The sequence below is a fragment of the Saimiri boliviensis genome, chromosome 4 (assembly GCF_048565385.1).
Source record: "Saimiri boliviensis isolate mSaiBol1 chromosome 4, mSaiBol1.pri, whole genome shotgun sequence".
Taxonomy (NCBI): Eukaryota; Metazoa; Chordata; class Mammalia; order Primates; family Cebidae; genus Saimiri; species Saimiri boliviensis.
The window spans coordinates 126851691-126871286 of NC_133452.1; the positions used below are offsets into that span (position 1 = coordinate 126851691).

Consider the following 19596-nt stretch of genomic DNA (forward strand, 5'->3'; position numbering starts at 1 on the left):
AAGGGATGTGTTTAAATATTGACAAGGCAGAGCGAAATAATTTCTCAGTACTATTTCACATAAAGTAGCTTTTAGTACAATGGAATGATATTCAGTAGTCCAAAAGAGACTCCTAGTTGCTGATACATGCAACAACATGAATGGAATGCACAAACAATGAACAAAAGCAGCTAGACCCAAAAGAGTATGTACTGTATCAGTCCATCAACACGAATTTGAGGAACAGACAAACCAATCTATGGTGAATAGACAAACCACCGTATGGGGTCTGCTACAGAATATCAGCAATTGCTGGATGTGGGGGTGTTTCTGTTGACTGAATGGGCATGAGAAATTTTCCTGGGTGATGAGTAGGGTCTATATTTTGATGTGCAGAATGGCCATATAGACGTGTACATATGTGGAATGTGATTGAGTTGTCCAATTTGAAATTGTTTATGTTACTGTATATACATTATAATTCAAAAAGTACCAACAAAAGGTAGGAGGTAAATAAGAAAACAGTTCTACTCATTTTTCTCAGAAAGAAATATACGCGATGCTTAAAAGTACCGATGGTTGACTCACTCAAGGCCCCTGAGTGGCGGAGAGAGAAGACAGAAAGTTTAGACATGAGCAATGAGGAAAATGTGTTTTACCCAAAGGCCCCTGGGTGTCCTCTGACAACTTCTTTTTCTCTCTTGGAAATTTTTAGATCTCATTATATTACCACAGCATATTTCCGAAACTCTCCTCCTGGAATTGATTTGTTGAAAGACACACTGGCTCCTTTAAAATAAAAACTTAGCTGTCAACATGTCCTAATGGCATTTTTGGGGAAGAAAGAATGGTGACATAAGGGGTCCGGGAAGATGCCGGGATCAGGCATGTATACGTTTTGAGTCCTTGGGCAAGTTGCTTCATTTCATTGTCATGTACTGTAATGGGAAGAGCATTGGTTTTGATGTTGAAAACATCTGAGGTCAGCCACCAACTTCTCCATTTCCTATCTGGGTGATCTTAGAGAAGCCAATTGATTTTTCAGAACCTCAGTTTCTTCATCCATAAAAAGGAGATAATTCTAGCACAGATAGTACTATGAATATAAAATTAGATTACATATGGGCACTTGGTATATGATAGACTCTCAACAAATGGGTATTTATTATTGTTCTTAAAGGACTGCTAAAAGTCACCTGCTTAAATGTCTCCCCACAGCAGTTGCGGACCTTAGTTCACCGTTGCATTCTTTTGGGAGTGTCTTTCTACTCCTAACTCAGATGTTTCCTATTATTTCCACCCAGAAGCAATCCATGTTGCTCTTTGGTAAGATATGGGGTTATAACCATCACCAGGATAAACCAGATTCTGCCTTTAGTCTCCCTTGTTACCTGTTAAGGTCTTAAAGAAAAAGTTCCTTGTTTACCTGTGCAACCCACAGAGGTCCAGCACAGTGTTTCATGTAGGTAAGCATGTAACTTTCGTGTAATTTGAAGGATACTTGTATTAGTCCATTTTTACATTGCTATAAAGAACTGCCTGAGACTGGGTAATTGATAAAGAGATTTAATTGGCTCATGGTTCACTCCACAGGTTGTACAGGAAGCATGGCTAGGGAGGCCTCAGGAAACTAATAATCATGGTGGAAGGCAAAGGGGAAGCAGGCATGTCCTACATAGCTGGAGCAGGAGGAAAGGAAAGAGAAGGGAAAGGTGCTACACACTTTTAAACAACCAGATCTCGAGAGAACTCATTATTATGAGAACAGCAAGGAGGAAATCTGCCTCTATGAGCAAATCACCTCCAACACTGGTGACTATAATTTTATGTAAGATATTTGAGCTGGGACACAAATATAGGGTAAATGAAATAATGAATGAATGTGAAATCTACTTATTAACTGAACTCTCATCCAGCTTATAAACAAATGATATAAATCTTAATCTGTTATGTAAATATACACTTGATAATGCATTGTTTATCAATGTACAGAAAAAGTTGTTTTGTAGTTAGATGAATGTTGCTTTAATTTTTACTTAAATATCTCAAGGATTTAGTTTCATGGAATTTTTTATATGACATTTATTTGTAAAACATCTCTTGTCTTTTTCTTTTTTGTATAGCATTGTCATGAAAGCAAATAGGACAACTGTAATCCTTTTGGAAACATTAATTTTAGAAACAGAGTTTTTGGTATTTTGATTATAACAGTAAGTTTTAAGAGATGGTTAGTATTATATGATGGCAGGCATACTGTGGGTAAATGTCCTTGGTGAAATATAACAAAAATTCAGTTGCTTTATGTTAGTGATTATAGGAAAAATAATTCTTTGATGCCTATGCTGTCTAGGAATGCATTTCATTTGAGTAACATTAGCTGCAAAAAGAAAATGTAGAAAAATTTTCAAGGCAAATTTGAATTTTGAAATTGGAGTTGCTCTTCACAATGAACAGTGGCTGAAATAATCATATGTGATTATCCATCATTGTCTGAACTTCCTATTGGTTTACATTTTTTGTGTGTGAGGCAGTGTCTTGCTTTGTCACCCAGGCTGGAGTGCAATTGTACAATTATGGCTCACTGCAGCCTTAACCTCCTGGGCTCAAGCAATTCTCCCACCTTAGCTCCCCCACCAGTGAGTAGCTGGGACTACAGATGTATGCCACCATGACTGGCTAATTTTAAAAATCCTACCCCCCCCCCCCTTTTTTTTTGTATAAATGGGATCTTGCTATGTTACCCAGGTTGGTCTCTAACTCTTGGCCTCAAGTGATCCTCCTGCTTGGGATTCCCAAAGTCCTGACGTTACAGACATGAGCCACTGTGCCTGGCTTACAATCAGTTATTATTGTGAAATTGACTTTGCTTCTAAATCAGAAAGAGGCATCTGAGACAAGCCGAAGTAACTTGTAGCTCTATCCCAGCAAATGAGTAAAGAGCCACAAACAAAAACAGATTGTCATTCACCCAGCAAGAAAGAGCCACATGCGGTCAAAATCAAGTTTCATCTTTTAAGTTATGATGGAAGTTGACAGTTATTGCTTCCACATGTGAGTAGCATGCATTTTTAAAAGCTTGGCAATAATTATTATTGCAGGTTCTGGAGGCTTTTACAAGGACAGATGAGGAAGGCTTCTCAGGGAACGAGACCAGTTGGAAGAGCCTTATCTTGCTCAGGTAAACAGCTACTCATTTAAGCAGAAGGTAGAATGTCACTTACAGAATTGTAAGCTCTTTTGTGAATCTTTTCAAAGACCAGATAGTAACATTTAGTTGCTTACTAAAAGGCCCACGTGTCTCTCTGGGTGGTCCCTATGGGAATTACTTTTGAAGGATATCTTTCCTCTAAACCTTGGGGTATTTCACAGGTGGGTCCCAGGATTGCAAACATCACTTTCCCGGTACTGTCTTAAGAAACAATCTGAAGTTCTATTCATATAAAGGCAAGGATTCTACTCACATACAGGCAATTTCTAGCTGAAAATTTTATTTGAATTGATCAGCTATGAGTTGTCAGCAGTGGGCCCACAGTACCAAGTCACAGGAGAGTCTCTTACCTACAGACAAAGTGACTAGGTTCGCAGGAAAGTTCTGACTGGACATATTCTGCTGGATTCTTGCCCCACAAGCACACAGACCTTTCAGGGTGCTGTGTCGGCAAAAGTATGAGCATGAAAGAAAGAAGATTCTGCTCGTGGTTCTCTGAGTCTCTTTAATTTGCAGAATTGGTCTTTACAAAGCATCGGTGTCTTCATTTCCTTTTCTATTAAAAGGAAATAACAATATTAATTTTGAATTTCTGTTTTCCCGCCCCAGTATTTACTAGGCAAGCCATCTTGTGCAAATCACATTTGAGTGTTTCTCATCTGAGAAATGGAAGTAGAAATGGCATATTTATCTGATGGCAGAATTCTAATATATGTGAATTGTTACGTGTTATGTAATGTTACATGTTATATACTGTTTACTTGTTATTTAAAGCATAAAACAAGGCCTTGATTTTGTCTTCTCAGTGTAGCACCAAGAGGCCAGCACACAATTCAGTTGTCCTCCTGTGTGATCCCTTCACCCACTCCTGTAGAGCAGTTAACTGCAGTAACGATGGCTGAGTTTCATCCTCAGGTAGGTGGGATTTTTGCAAGAAGAAATAGTATGGGAGTAAGGATGAATCACATTAAAACAACAATCACTTAGATGGTCTGTTTGGAACCCAGTGGTGTAGTCATAATAATCCAGAATGTTTAGAGGAGTTTTTGTAATAGAAACCATGTATATGCATGTCCAGAATCAACCTTCTATTTTCCAGAAGTTTGGCTGCTTCTGACTTACCCGCCCTTTCCCCAAGGTACAGCAGAAACCGCTGCTGAATAACCACTGTTTTTCCTTTTCTGAAGTTTTTATTTGCGAAAACTAGAACCACAAATTAGAATGTATAAGCAGCACCTCCGAACCAGCACCAAATACAAACTTTGTTTAGCATGAAATACAAACGGTGGAACCCAGTCACATGCTCTTTGGAACAGGGAAGGGAAAATGACCATTTTTAAAGCCAGTGGCTATTAATGACATTTCAGTATCATTTTTTAACAAGGATAATTTTTTAAATTTCAGACATGTATCATTCTTTTTTGTGGGTTTTAGATTTTAAAAAGATACATTTTTATCTTTGAGAGCAGCTTAATGTTCATGGCAAAATTGACAGGAACGTGCCAGAGAGCTCTCATATGCGCCCTGCCCCCACGTATGCACAGGCCCCCTCACTATCAACTGCCTGCACCAGAGTAGTCCATCTGTTACAAGCCATGAACCTTCACTGACGCATCATTATCCTCCAAAGTCAGTGGGTTTCACTTGTGGGGCTGCACATTCTATGGGTTTAGACAAATGTATGATGACACGTATCCATTATTGTAATAGCATACAAGACAGTTTGCCTGCCATAAAATCCCTGTGCTCCACCTATTTATCCCTTCCTTTCTCCTAATCCCTGACAACCACTGATCTTTTTACTCTTTCCCTAGTTGTGCTTTTCCAGAATATCATATAGTGGGAATCCTGGAGTGGGTGGTCTCCAGACTGCCTTCTTTCACTTTCATTTATGTTTCCTCCATATATTTTCATGGCTTGACAGTTTACTTCTTTTTATTAATGGATAATATTCCACTATCTAGATTTACCACAACAAATGTCATCATTATTCCATCCTTAAATAATGGAGTTTATGGATGTTATGTAAAAATAAATTCCATCATACCCTATCAAAATTTTCAAATGTGCTGGGAAAATTCCTTGGATTTTCTGTTTCCCACAAATCTGTTATCATAATTTTTCTTACATATTGATATTCTTTTCTTTCATTCAGTTTTAAATGTCTTATTTCCAAATGTGTTCTCTCTTCTCTCCTGGAGCATGGGAGACTAATATTGGGTTCCAGCTTCCTGTCTGTAAATAGAGTAATGTAGTTCCTTGGAGATGACATTTGAAGTGGAAGCTATTGCACCGACCACTGCTCTGTCATGCCCTGGAAGTATGTTCCACATACTCTCGAAAGTGCCTAAAGCCCGTGGTACTGTAAGCATAAGGAGACATGAGTGCTGATTTTGTGTGTTCAGTCAACAAAGGGGTCTGATTTCTTTCTACTTGCTGACACGCTGGACTGCCAGGGAACATGGATTACTTGCCCCAGGAACTAACAGTTCCTCATAGAAAAACATGTAGGTAATTTTAGACTGGAATCCAACCCAATCTAAAATTGCTTGTGGATATTAACTAATGTATCACGATTTTCAAATGCCTTCAGTGTGAGAAAAATATTGGAAGACATTGTTCATTGTTAGAATGGCATTCAATGTTGCACTAACACTAGGGAAATCCAAATTGCTACTTGAAAATAAACACAGCCAACAGGGAATCTCTGCATTTAAACCTCTAGTGGAAAATTGATCAAATAAGCATCTTCAAATAATTATATACGAAATATCCCACTGGTCCTTAGAATTAGCTGGTCCTCCTCACCCCATCAACCAGGAGAAGCAGTGAAAGCATTGAACTTGGCCTTGAAAAGCTGTTGTCCTTCACCAGCAGCACGACTTTGTAGCACAGCACAAAGTCTCCCTCTCCAACCTCTGTATCCGTTTTGTCTCCTCCTCCCTGCCCCACTCCAACTTCCTCCCCTTTGAGTTTCCTCCATGTCTTTTCATGGCTTGATAGCTCATTTCAGCTCCATGATCTCTGTAGTTCTCAAGGAGAAAGATCACAGCCGTGTGTTGAGAAGGGAATGAGGAAGCCCAGACTTGGTCCCAGGTGACTGATGGAGAGGCCACTGAAGCAGGAGGGGTGAGATGGGGCTCAGGAAAAATAAATCTAGATCAAATGAAAGAGGAAAAACAATGTATCTCGAAAGAAAAATATTTCTAATTAAGATGGGTTTGGCATGTATGGTTCTGAGTTGGTGTTTTTTCCCCTCTGGGTTATTATCCAATGCTAGGAAATTGAGCCTCTCCGATCCTGACTTAGATGTCCAAACTACCAGCATAAGTAATCCCACTTTTTTCCAAAAATGTGATATTGACTGCATCATGTTATCTTTTGGAGGTTTTTCATTTGTGACTATCTGCTTGCATTTTTATATTTTTTTCTGGTGTTCTCCCTATAAATTTATCCATTATATAGAAACCATTAAAGAATGATGACAAAACTAGATTTAGAAAGTATTCTTTCAGTTGGGTTAAGGGGAAATATTTTTCTTATGACTCTGGCAGCAGCAAAAGCTGGTTTAGATTCCACTCATGGTGTCTGTACAAGCTTTAGTTCTCACTTTAAGTAAACACTGCTGAGCATAAATGCCTGGAAATCTACTATAAAGTTCAAAAGAATGTGGCTTTCCAAAGTGAACTGAGTCTTTTTAATGAAGTGTGTGCTACCTGGTGTTTTCCCTTGATTAACAGAGAGAAAACCAAAGATTTGGTGATACTGATGATCAACAACATAAATTAATATTCTAGAGCAGTGACTCAAAACTCTTTTGTTTTTAAGACTATTTTGGGGGTGGAAAGCCATATGAATCCTCATCCTACCAACAAGAGCCTAACTACAAAATAATTCTAAAAGACCGCTAGCAAACTAATAAGGCTAGTACTACTTTTCAGATGCTGTAGGTAGGAGGTTTTTATTAAATGCAGTAGTAAAATTTATGTTGGATAATAAAACATAGACATCGCCATCTAATAAACCTTTACTATTTTAGGAAACCAGCCTGTGAACTAAACACAAGGCCCTCTGACCACCAAACAGGCTCTCGTAGCCTTCAGGGAAAGTAACCTAATGAAGGAAGAGGGCTTTGGAGCCAGGCCTGGGTTCAGTTCATTCCTCTGCCACTTGATGACTGTGATTCCTGGGGGAAAGTAATGCAGCTTCTTTAAGTCCGGTTTCCATCTGAGATGATGATGATGAAGGCTAATGTGATGTGCTGTGCTTTGTACATGCTACAGAGTAGTTCTTATTGGCTTAATGCCAATAAGTATTTTTTAATGCCTGCTAGAGACAAGAAATACTCCCTTTCATAAAGATAGTTACAAAAAAAAAAAAAAAAAAAAAAAAGAGCTGCTAAGCAACCTTTTCAGGGCTCATAAAGAGGCATGTGAGCTGGCTCTGCCAACCCAACCCTCATGGGACCACCTTTCTCCCCAGAAGCCTATATAAGCAGGAAACAAAAAGATCGAGGGATTCATTCAAGAGAGAAATTGAGAATCCAGTATTTATAGAGAGCCATTACTTTCTCCCTTCCTGTGAATGTGTCTTCTCCCACAGACAAGTGGAGGCTCTAAGAGAATCTCTTAAAGTATTTAGGGAAGCCCCTAAGATGGAGGCCTGGCATTTGCCTGTTACACATCTGCTTATGTAGCAGGCTGGCTGATTCTACTTGAATCTTTGATCAAAGGGAGAAGAGAGGGAGAGGGAGATGGCTTGGCTGGCAAAGGGGAATGAGTTTTCAGTTGTTCCATTGGACACCGTTGAAGCTACCTGGGCTTAGGCCACCTTGCAGGGGCCCCACCCCAAAAGCGAGATGCTGAGGGGTGGATGGCCAGGGTGAGATGGGGCAGAGCTCAGAAGGGCTCATGGTGTAACTTTTCTCCATGATCAGAGAACTGTACAATCAGGAAGCTCCAGTGCTCTGGGAGGTATGCTGCCTTCTAGAGAGTATGAGAGCCAGCAGGTATGGAGCACTACCAGCTGGGTTAGAGAAAAGTGCCTATTCTCCAAAACACTCAAAGAAAATGAAGTGGGGTGGCATAAAAGAAAAAACCCTCACACCTGTAATCCCAGCATGTTGGGAGGCTGAGGTGGGCAGATTATTAGGTCAGGAGTTTAAGATTAGCCAGAACAATATGGTGAAACCCTGTCTCTACTTAAAAAATATAAAAATTAGCCAGGCTTGGTGCTATGTGCCTGGAGTCCCAGCTACTCAGGAGGCAGAGTTAGGAGAATCACTTGAACCTAGGAGGCAGAGTTTGCAGTGAGCCAAGACCATTCTACTGCACTCCAGCTCGGGCAACAGAGCAAGGCTCCATCTCAAAAAAAAAAAAAAAAAAAAAAAAAAAAAAAAAAAAAAGAAGAAGAAAGCCCTTTTCTTTCTCACTTTGAGTGCCATAAGCCAGGGGAAGAAATGAGCATTACAGTGAATGTAAAACTGTGTTTTAAAATTGATCTGGTCTAGGTAAGACATTTAAATTTGAATATCTGCAAATGATTCCAAGTCAGTGGGATTGTTCCAAAATACAGCAAAAGAAAATTTGATATAGCACTCAGGAAAGATAGCCTATGAAGAGAAAGAAAGCCTTTCATGTTTGTATTCCACTGAGATTAGACACAATTACATATACGTTACCCCATTTTTCCTTCACTAGAATTCTATGAGCTAGATGTTCTCTCCACTTCATAGATGTTAAGGCTGAGGCACTGAGGGAGACCCAAGATCACATGGTGAGGGAGTGGGATGTGTAACTCCAGAGCTGAGGCCCTAAACCAGAAACATGGATTGGTGGTTGAGAAAAAGAATTAAGAGCCACAAAGGTAAAGAATTTTGATCCTGATAATTGTTAGTGTGGTACAACACTTTTGTATAGGCCTAATGGCTGTTTACAGGCAGAACCCCTTGAAGAAATAATTTATTCTCAGAGGCACATATTCTTTCATTCTCCAGCCTTGCAGAGGAGGAGTATGGCTGGAAGATCTTCGAACATTGCAGGCCTTCAGCAAATGGTGGTAGCTGCTACTGATAGAGCGATTTCTGTTGTTACATAGTGGAATCCTTCAGAAACCCATTGTAAATAAAAAAGATTCATTGTCCAGCAAATACTTAAAACTAGGGATGTCCAACATTGTCATGTCCACTCATTGTTGTCATTTTGGTGGATCAAGAAAAGCATCCAGGAAAAGTGAATTCGTAGAGCACATTTGAAAAAAGAAATGAGACAAATTTCTTGGAAGAGTAAGCTAAGGTCTGAGTTAAGAGTGGTTCCATGAAACAATTAAGGGTGGCAGGGGAAGATTTATGGACATTTAAATGTGGATAAAGGGATAGAGAGTATTTACTTGGTCAAAACAAAGCAACAGAGCCATATTGGTTTTGCCAAAATAACTGGATGAAAAATGATCTACCCATTGTTTTTGGCTAGATGGTACCGTATTTCTTTTTCCCACTGCATTGACCAAAATTTTGGTTGAGTAGACACAACCTAAATCACAGAGCAGCGAGAATACCAGGAGGATAATTTTACAGATGCTGCTATTGGTCCTAACAATCATAGCAGTAACTTGAATTTGTATAACTCCTTAAAAAAAAACTGTTTTCCCATAAATGATCTCATTTGGTTGAGACTGATTTCAATTTGTGTTCTTCAGTAATTCACTGTTATATATCATTGAGGAAAAAATGGTTGCAGGGAAGAATAGTTAATCTTGTTGGTTTTGAAGGAACTCATATGATCTCTAAGGCTGGCTTACTCTCTCCCATTTTCAGGGCTCTGGGTAAAACATTTTTAATATCAGAATATTTTCTTATCTGTTTTTATTCTATCATATTAATTACTTAAAATCTCCTAAAGTGAATAAAAGTATCCATGTAGATTAATTAGATTAAAAACAAAACAAACCAGGAAACTCCATATCTTCCCTTTTAACTAGAGAGGCAATTTAGAGAATCAGACCACTCCGCTTTGAATCCAGCATTCTTGACTCACTAGAGGTGTAACTTTGGGTAAGTTACTTAACTGCTCTAGGCATGCTTCAGTGTTCTAAACTTAAAGGAATTAGAATTAATTCACGGAGTACTCCAGTGTTCTCAAACTTAAGCGGAATCAGAATCACCTAGAGGGCCGCTTAAAACAGATAGCTGTGCCCCAGCCCTAGAAGTCTTGATTTGGTCAATGGGGAAAGGATCAGAAAATCTGCATTTCTAATAAGTCCCCAGTTGGAGCTGATGTACTTTGAGAAATCTGGGGGTCTTCAGTGAGTTAATTTATGTGACTAAAGTGCTTCTCAGAGAACCTAGCACACAGTAAGTATTTTGCAAATGTTAGCTTTGTTAGCCTGGTCTGCTGTCCACATCGTTGTTGTAGTTCTCTTAGTCATCATCATCACCATCATGGAATAGATGATAACGCAATGAGTCAATAACCAAGCAGTCCCCAAACTCTCACAGTTAAAATAATACAATAACACAAAGTGGAGACTGTGTCAGCATTCCTTGGCAGTGACCATGGAAGGAATTAAACTAGGTATCCATGGCAGGCCTCCCTGTAAGCAGCTCAGCCTGGCTTCCCCATCTAGTTGTGGGAACAAATAAAGCCCAAATGAATGAGAAAAGCAGAGGCCATTTGTTCTGAAGTTGCTATAGCAAGGGAGTTGGCCATTGTCACTTGTGTTTTGGCAAGGATGCAAAGGCAGGCAGAGGAGTGGGAACACTTTAAAGTGTTTAGGTATGCCTGGAAGAGTTTATGTATGCCCCAATAGGAGTCTGTTCATGTAGCAGGGCTGTGGGAAGGCTAACTAGAAGTGGGGCATCCTGTGTGACTGGTTAGAGATGCAAATTCAGTTTTCTCTCATTGGTCCTAAGTTGAAAGAGGGGACAAATATTAGAGACACTGTCAGTTATAAATTAAATCCTGGCTATTTGGGGCTGATTGTTACAGGAGTTGTGGTTAAGTTTCTGGGATTGTCACTAGAGGCAGTGATCTGACTTCCTACAAGCCTGACTTATAGCAGGCTGATTGGGCTGTTCATTGTAGGTAAGGGGGTTGGTTTCCTTGGAAGCTTGCTGCAGGTTGTGAGTGAAAGTTCAGTTTTTATATATGACCTGGCCATTGTCCATTTGTGTATTGAGTCTTTCACAGTTCAGAGACAATATATATAGAGAGAAAGTTCTGACTGCACCAGTGAGTGGTCCAACTCATGTGGTACCTATAGCCCTTATGACAGCTTATAGATTGACTCATTTTTGCATCATCTGTCGTTAGCCCAGTTAGTGTTAGTCTATCCAAAAAAACCCCAATCCATTCTTGGCGCACTAGCAAGTTGTCATTGTCTGTTTTCTGCCACTATAACCAACCAGAGTCTGGGGAATACATAAAGAAGAGAAATTTATTTCTCACAGTTCTGAAGGCTGGAAGTTCAAGAGCATGGTGCCAGCATTTGGAGTGGACTTTTGTGCTGCTATATTTGATCGTAGAAGGGCAAATACGCACTCAAGACAAAAAGAGGAAATTGGTTTGAGCTTATTCTTTTATCAGAAGCCCTCTCCCATGATAACTAACCCATTTCCACAATAATGGCTTTATCCACTCCTGATGGCAGAGCCCTCATGACCTAATCACTTCTTAAAGGCCCTACCTTCCAACAGTGTTGTACTGGCAATTAAATTTCAACATGAATTTTGGAGAGAATATTAAAACCACAGTACAAGTCAAGACTCTGAGCCTACCAAAACCAAGAACAGACCCTATAATTTGCTGAATGATGAGCTAATGTTCTGTGACAAGCCTCTTGCTGGCCATGCAGCCGTCTTTTTATGGGAAACAACCTACTCTCATTGTAGTTTACAATTAACTTATGATTATATTTCTTTGTACAACTTCTTTACACCACCAAACCAGGGCTAGAATTAATAATGCCAATTATAACTCAAAATTATTTTTTGAGTTTTTTCCTTGTGTACCAAGCTAAAATGTGCAAAAGTGCTTTACATATGTTATCTAATGTAATCCCCACAGAAGCGCTCTAAGGTGGTAAGTATCATTATTGTACTAATGAGTTTCAAATTTAGCAGGTCTGGGATTGGGCAGCCTACGAACTTGGGTTTCTACATTCCCAGTTCTTGCTGGTGCTACTAATCTTGGGTTCCTACTTTGAAACCACGTTGTGGAGGGCAGATGGAGAAGTATTTATGTAATTAGAAATTGTGATGAATTTTACAAATAACAGAAAGGGCTCAAATTCTATTGTGTAGTCATGAAAGGCTTCTCTGAATAAGTGCCATTTTATCTACTCCCTCTTTCTGTAGCACTTAGCCATCTGATGACTCTTTACTGAAACTCCATACTGTCATATGCAAAGCATATACTGTGTCTACCTGATAAAGAACTCATAACCAGAACAGATACAGAACCTTCAAAACAACGGAATAAAAAATGGGCAAAAGATTTAAACACAGATGGGATCAAAGTAGACATACAAATGGAAAATAATCCCATGAAGAGATCCTCAACACCATTAGCCATTAAGGAAATGTGAACCAAAGCAGCAGTAGATACCACCACTTATCTATTACAATGGCTGCACAAAAGGTTCACCACACCAAGTGATGGCAATGATAGGGAGGCACTGAAACTCCCATATGCTACTTGTGGGAAAGTAAAATGATATTAGCACGTTGGAATATAAGTTGATAGTTTCTCAGGAAACTTAACATACATAATCGAGCCATTCAATTACTATGTATTTCCCAAGAGAAGAGAAAGCATACATCCATACAGACATACACGTGAATGCTCATAGCAACTTTATTTGTAATAGGCCCAAACTAGAAAAACCCCAATGTCCATCAACAAGTGAATGAATGAAATATTGTGATATATTTATACTATGAATTACTAAGCAAGAAGCAATTAATAAACTATTGATATACATTACAGTATGGATGACTGTCAATTATACTGATTGGAGTAATCCAGATAAAGGTATATTCTATATGGGTTTATCTGTATAAAGTTCTCAAACACTACAAAGTAATCTATGATACAGGAAATATACCAGCCAAAGAGGAAGGAGGGAGGGAGCGAAGAGAATTGGAAATGAAGAATTGAAAGGAACACAAGGAAACTTTTACAGGTGATAGATACATTTATTATTTTGATATGGTGATCGTTTCACATGTATGTATATTTATTAAAACTTATCAAATTGTATACTTTAAACATGTATAGTTAACTATATGTCAATTATACCTCAAAAAAAAAAAAATAACTGTTTCAAAAAGTTAAAGAAGAAAATACGGCACTTTCTGATATCAGAGTAGAAAAAGCTACTGAAGCATAAATGCAGGGGAAAAAAAATCCAAAGAGAAAAGGTTAATAGATTTAACTAAATGAAAATTTAAAACCTATTAAACAACATGAAAAACTAAATGAAAAATGACAAGTCGGTAAAATATTGACTAGTATGTCCAGACATATCTCCTTATAATTTTTAATGCATAAAGAGTTTTTACAAAGTAATTGGTATGAGAACATACCCATTGAATAATGGGCAAGAAACATTTAATAGGCTGCTTGTAAAAGGAGAAATACTAATGGTTAAGAAATATCTAGAAGTTTTTATTTATTTTTTTTTTAAATCACACAATAGCAAATTATAGCTGAGTAGGAAGATGGCACTCTCTATCTACTTAATTGACATGGATTTTTAAAAACACAACCCAGTGTTGAAAATGGTAACAGAATACAGAGTCTCCTACCCTACTTTGCTAATGGAAGGGCAAACATGTAACCCTTCTGGGGGGCAATTTGGTGGCATGTATTAAAAACCCCAATCCTTTGAGACATAAATTCCATACCATAGTATTCTATCCAGAGAAAATATTAATATGGCCAAAAAATGTTTTACCCAATTTGCACCTAAGTTTAACCACACTATATAGTTTTTTGGAACACTCTCTGAATATTCTTCTGTATTTATCACGTTAGTGATCCTCTAATATAGTCCTTACCAGCTGAGAATTTGCATTCTAAAACTAAAGGAGAACTATAAAACACTGATGAAAGAAATCATAGTTGAAATAAAAGTGGAAAAACAGCTCATGCCCATGGATTGGGAGACTTAATATCAAAATAACTATACTGCACAAGGAAATCTACAAATTCAACGTAATTCTTATCAGATTACCAGAGTTGTTCTTAACAGTATTAGAAAAATAATCCTAAAATTAATAGAATTAATTCTAAATTAATACCTACAGCATTGTACAATAACTAGAAAAGGCAGTATACTTCATTGATGCCTGTCTGGTAATATCACTTCTGTGTTACAATGAAAGGTTTTTTGTGACATATAAAACATGTTTTTTTGGTATATAAATGAATATAGTTAGTGTCGTGGTAATGCCTGTTTTTAATCTGTAAATAGTCAAGTGTGCATATGAGGCACTACTTCTGATTTATTGCAGTATTGAGTCGTAGTTTTTACTTTTATTCTTATGCATTCAGTTTTACTTTCAATTTTATGTACCTTATTCTGAGTTAGACCTGCAAATGTGTACAGATAGTTCATATTTATGTTCACATTTTGGAAACCAGAAAAGAGTTCAACTAACCAAAGCAGTCCTAAGCAAAAATAATAAAGCTGGAGGCATCACATTACCTGATGTCAAATTATACTAACAGCCTTTAGTAACCAAAACAGCATGGGTACTTGTGTAAAATAGACACATAGATAAGTGGAACAGAATAGAGAATGCAGAAATAAAGCCAGATACTAACTGATGTTTGACAAAGTTGACAAAAATATACACCGAGGAAAGGACATCCTTTTCAACAAATGGTGCTGGGAAAACTGCACTGTCATAGGCAGAAGAGTGAAACTGGACCCCTATCTTTCACCATATAAAAAATTAACTCAAGGTGGATTAAAGACTTAAATATAAGACCTGCAACTTTTAAATTGCTGGAAGAAAACCTAGGAACAATTCTTCTGGACATTGGCCTAAAAAAGAATTTTTGACAAAGACCCAAAAAAGAAATGTAACAAAAACAAAAAATTGACAAATGGAACTTAAACTAAAAAGCTTCTACACAGGAAAAAAAAAAAAAGATAGACAATCTGCAGAATGGAAGAAAATACTGGCAAACTATGCATCTAACAATGGACTAATTTTCAGAATCTATAAAGAACTCAATCCAACAAGAAAAAAAAAAACTCCATTAAAAAGTGGGCAAATGACATAAGCAGACGTTTTTCTTTTTTTTTTTTTTTAATTGCATTTTAGGTTTTGGGGTACATGTGAAGAACATGCAAGATTGTTGCATAGGTACGCACATGGTAGTGTGGTTTGCTGCCTTCCTTCCCCTCACCTGTATCTGTCATTTCTCCCCATGCTATCTCTTCCCACCTCCCCACTCCCCCGTCCCTCCCCCATTTCCCCCCAACGGACCCCAGTGTGTAGTGCTCCCCTCCCTGTGTCCATGTGTTCTCATTGTTCAACACCTGCCTATGAGTGAGAACATGCGGTGCCTGATTTTCTGCTCTTGTGTCAGTTTGCTGAGAATGATGGTTTCCAGGTTCATCCATGTCCCTACAAAGGACACGAACTCATTGTTTTTGATGCGTAATATTCCATGGTGTATATGTACCACATTTTCCCTATCCAGTCTATCATCGATGGGCATTTGGGTTGGTTCCAGGTCTTTGCTATTGTAAACAGTGCTGCAATGAACATTCGTGTGCATGTGTCCTTATAGTAGAATGATTTATAATCCTTTGGATATATACCCAGTAATGGGATTGCTAGGTCAAATGGGATTTCTATTTTTAGGTCATTGAGGAATTGCCACACTGGAGCAGACGTTTTTCAAAAGAACACGTAGAAATGGTCAATAAGCATAAGAAAAAATGCTCAACATCACCAATCATAAGATAAATGCAAATTAAAACTACAATGAAATACCATCCTGCACAATTCAGAATGGCAATTATTAAAAAGTCAGAAGATAACAGATGTTGGCATGGAGAAAAGGGAATGCTTATACGCTGTTGGTGGGAAAGTAAATTAGTACAGTTTCTATGGAAAACGGTATGGAGATTTCTCAAAGACCTAAAAATAGAACTACTCTTTGATCCATCAGTCCCGCTACTGGATATCTACCCAAAGTGAAAGAAACCTTTACGTCAAAGAAACACCTGGACTCACATGTTCATCACAATACTATTCTCAAATAGCAAGGCATGGAATCAAGCTAAGGGTTCATCAATTGATGATTGGATAATACAGGAGACTCCAAACCATGAGAAGGTGAGAGGGAGGTGAGGGATGAAACTTATTGGGTACAATGTTTATTATCCATTTAATGGATACCTTAAAAGCCCAGACTTCACCACTATGCAATACGTCCATGTAACACATTGCCCTTGTACCCCAAATCCATAAAAATATAACTAAAACTTAAAAAAAAAAGTATTTGGCTTTATACCCGAGGAATAAAGGAATGGTTCCATATCTGGTATTCCAGTTTTCCTGGCAGAAAAATAAAACAAAAATAAAGGAGTAGTTGCTATCCAAATATTTTTCTTGATGATTCACATAATTAAAGAACATAGTTAATATTAAGCAATGCATTTTTAGTGTTTAAAAAATATATTCTCCCTGTGTTTATTTACAAATATTTTATTTTTGTTTCACCCTCCTGATATAGCAGTTAATTTGGTTTATACCAAAAATCCACCTTAATAATTTCCAAATTTATTTGGGATAATTTGAAATAATTTCAAATTATTTCCAAATAAGTCTAACATTTAATATTTAAATAAAGGAATTATATTTTCTTAAACATGCACAGTATATTTTGAGATTGACAGGGAATCAACATGTGTTTCACAATTTAGCGAACCAAATGTGCTTGTAGACTTCCAATGATTTTTAAGATTTAATAGAGGTTATATTGAATATATACATTGAATATAAAACTTTTAAAAGGGAAGATAATTTTAGTTTTTATGCAATTAGTTTGTGGTGTGATACTTCATGGTCAAATCAGCTACAGAAAAGCTTCATTAGTAAGAGTCTTCAAAATTCTATCCTTGGAGAAAATTAACTTGTGGTTATGACTGCATTCTCTCCGTGTCTGTCATATCTTTTCCATGCTGAAATTACAGCGGTCTAGAGTATCGTAAGAGTCACATGCTGCTATGTGAAGCTTTTCTTAAACTTAGCTCAGACATTGGAGACTACACGTTACACCTATGGTAAGGCCTACGGGACTTTTTGAACCGTCTCTGACAGTTTGGTGCCTTCCAAGTTCGTGGCAGCCTTACCTAAACCTGTGACCCAAGTTTGTAGAACTTTCTAGGCATATTGCTACACAAACAGCTCTTGTTCCATGCATGTCTTGAGCTGAAAAAAGATGACATTTCCTGACAAACAATCCTTTTCATTTCCTCTCACCTCTGAACTGAACTGTTGTAAAGAGGGGAGAAAATGCAGCGGCCCTGCCTTATCCGGGCAGCAATATACACATCTAGATAGGAAATGGTCCAATGTGGTTAGGCAGATTTGGCTTTTAAATAGTCACTAACGTGAAATACATTTCCCTGACTTCTTCCACCCGTGACTTTCTCCATTCATCTTTTTCCTCTCCAACATCCCTGCAACTGGGGTAAAGCGCGAAGAACCAGGGAACCAGTGATAAAAGGAGAGTCCTCATAATTACTAAATGTGTGTACATCTGTGTAGGATTATATGTATACACAAAATATTTAAGGTAGTCATTAAAGTTAAAGAACAAATTGGTCATGTCAGTAGTACCTGTCATGTAAAAATCATAATGATACCAGCTATCATTTTTGAGCTTCTGCTATATGCCTCACACTGTTTAAAGCAATTTGTAAATAAGTATTGCTTTTTTCACCTTTAATTTGACAAAACCGAAATTAGAGAGGCATGCGTCGCTTGTCCTCTGGTCACACAACCGGTGTGCCAAGTTGGGATTTGAAACCAGGCCTGTTCTGACCCTAAACCTAGGCTCTGAAATTATACGACTCTTCCTTTGGAATTTTCCAGATGAAGCAGGAGCCTTGCTGTTATTGGGGGATTTAGATTCAACTGGTTAAATGGTCATGGTATTAGGAGCTGCACCCCGAAAATGACTGCCTGTAAGCTCAATTAGCAGAGTTTGCCAGGTAGTATTTTTCTCCCCGTCTGCTATTTGGAGGCATATTTTTTTGTTATATATTTTAAGGTAGTAGATGGGAAGACATACTGTAACAGTAGAGTTCAATACTTACAAAGCAACTCCTTTTTGCTCTGGATATGTTTGCAAATGCATCGCTTTCATCAAATTAGAAAGAAGTTTTGTTTCTGTGACTCATATTAGTGCTTTATTATAACTTGTTATTTATTCAAGTGTTTACTGGGTTTTGAGGATTTTGTGGAAAACATGACAAGCAGGGTCTTGCTTTATTTTTTTCCATGTGTATTAGAAGACCTACATATAGATATACATAAAATCTCTCTCTCTCTCTCTCTCGCTCGCTCTCTCTCTCTCTCTCTCTCTCTCTATATATATATATATATATATATGTATATATATATAAAATCGGTGAGTAGCTGATGAATTTTAACACCTTTCAGTGGTTGAGTATAGGTTAAGTACTGTATTATGCCCTACCACTAGTGTGGTTGGGAAGTATGTCTTACAACCAATGGCAATTGAAGAGACAATTATACTCTAGCTTTGGTAGTGAAAAAGCTATTCTGTATTGTACCTAAAGTTCAGTATGCATATAGTCTTATCAAATTTGAGTTAGGACAGGCTTTTAAAATATGTTTAAGAGTTTTTAATGGAAAAGAACTCATATTTTAAAAATAGTTGACCTTAAAAGTATTTGCAGCTGTCACTGTCAAAAGATAAGTTTACATACTTGGTTTATATAATGGTTAATTTGTTTTGACTCACATAATTAAGGATCTGAGAAACAGTTCAAGAATTTTTAGGGGTAAATTGTGAGCCCCTTAAAACAAACATTTAAAATGACCCAACTTCCAAGTGTATGATGGGCAGCCTGACCCCATATTTATGTGTTTGTAATCTGTCTTATGTTCCACGAAATAGCTACTTGCAATCAGACTGTTATGCTAGCCTAATTACAGACTTAACCATTTCTCAGAGTGACTTTTGTCAGCTGCAGGTGTTAGGTTAGTCCCATGGTGAGATGATTTCCTAGCACTCTATGGATGATTGTTTCACAGCAGTCCTAGCAGATAGGCACTGTGATCATCTCCATCTACATTTTGAAGAAACCTAAGCTTAGACAGGACAGTGAGTTGCCCAGGAGTATCTTGCTGATGAAGT

The 19596-nt window shown here is 37.8% G+C and overlaps 1 protein-coding gene across 1 annotated transcript in view; it reads left to right on the forward strand.

Annotated features, from left to right (window-relative positions):
• Positions 1-4000: 4000 nt before the first annotated feature.
• The window catches only part of COL21A1 (collagen type XXI alpha 1 chain), a 300511-nt gene continuing 284915 nt past the window's right edge, over positions 4001-19596 (forward strand). The window contains exon 1 of the mRNA XM_074398177.1: positions 4001-4102. The gene's annotated coding sequence lies outside the window, so the exon portion shown is untranslated. The remainder of the gene's footprint in view (positions 4103-19596) is intronic.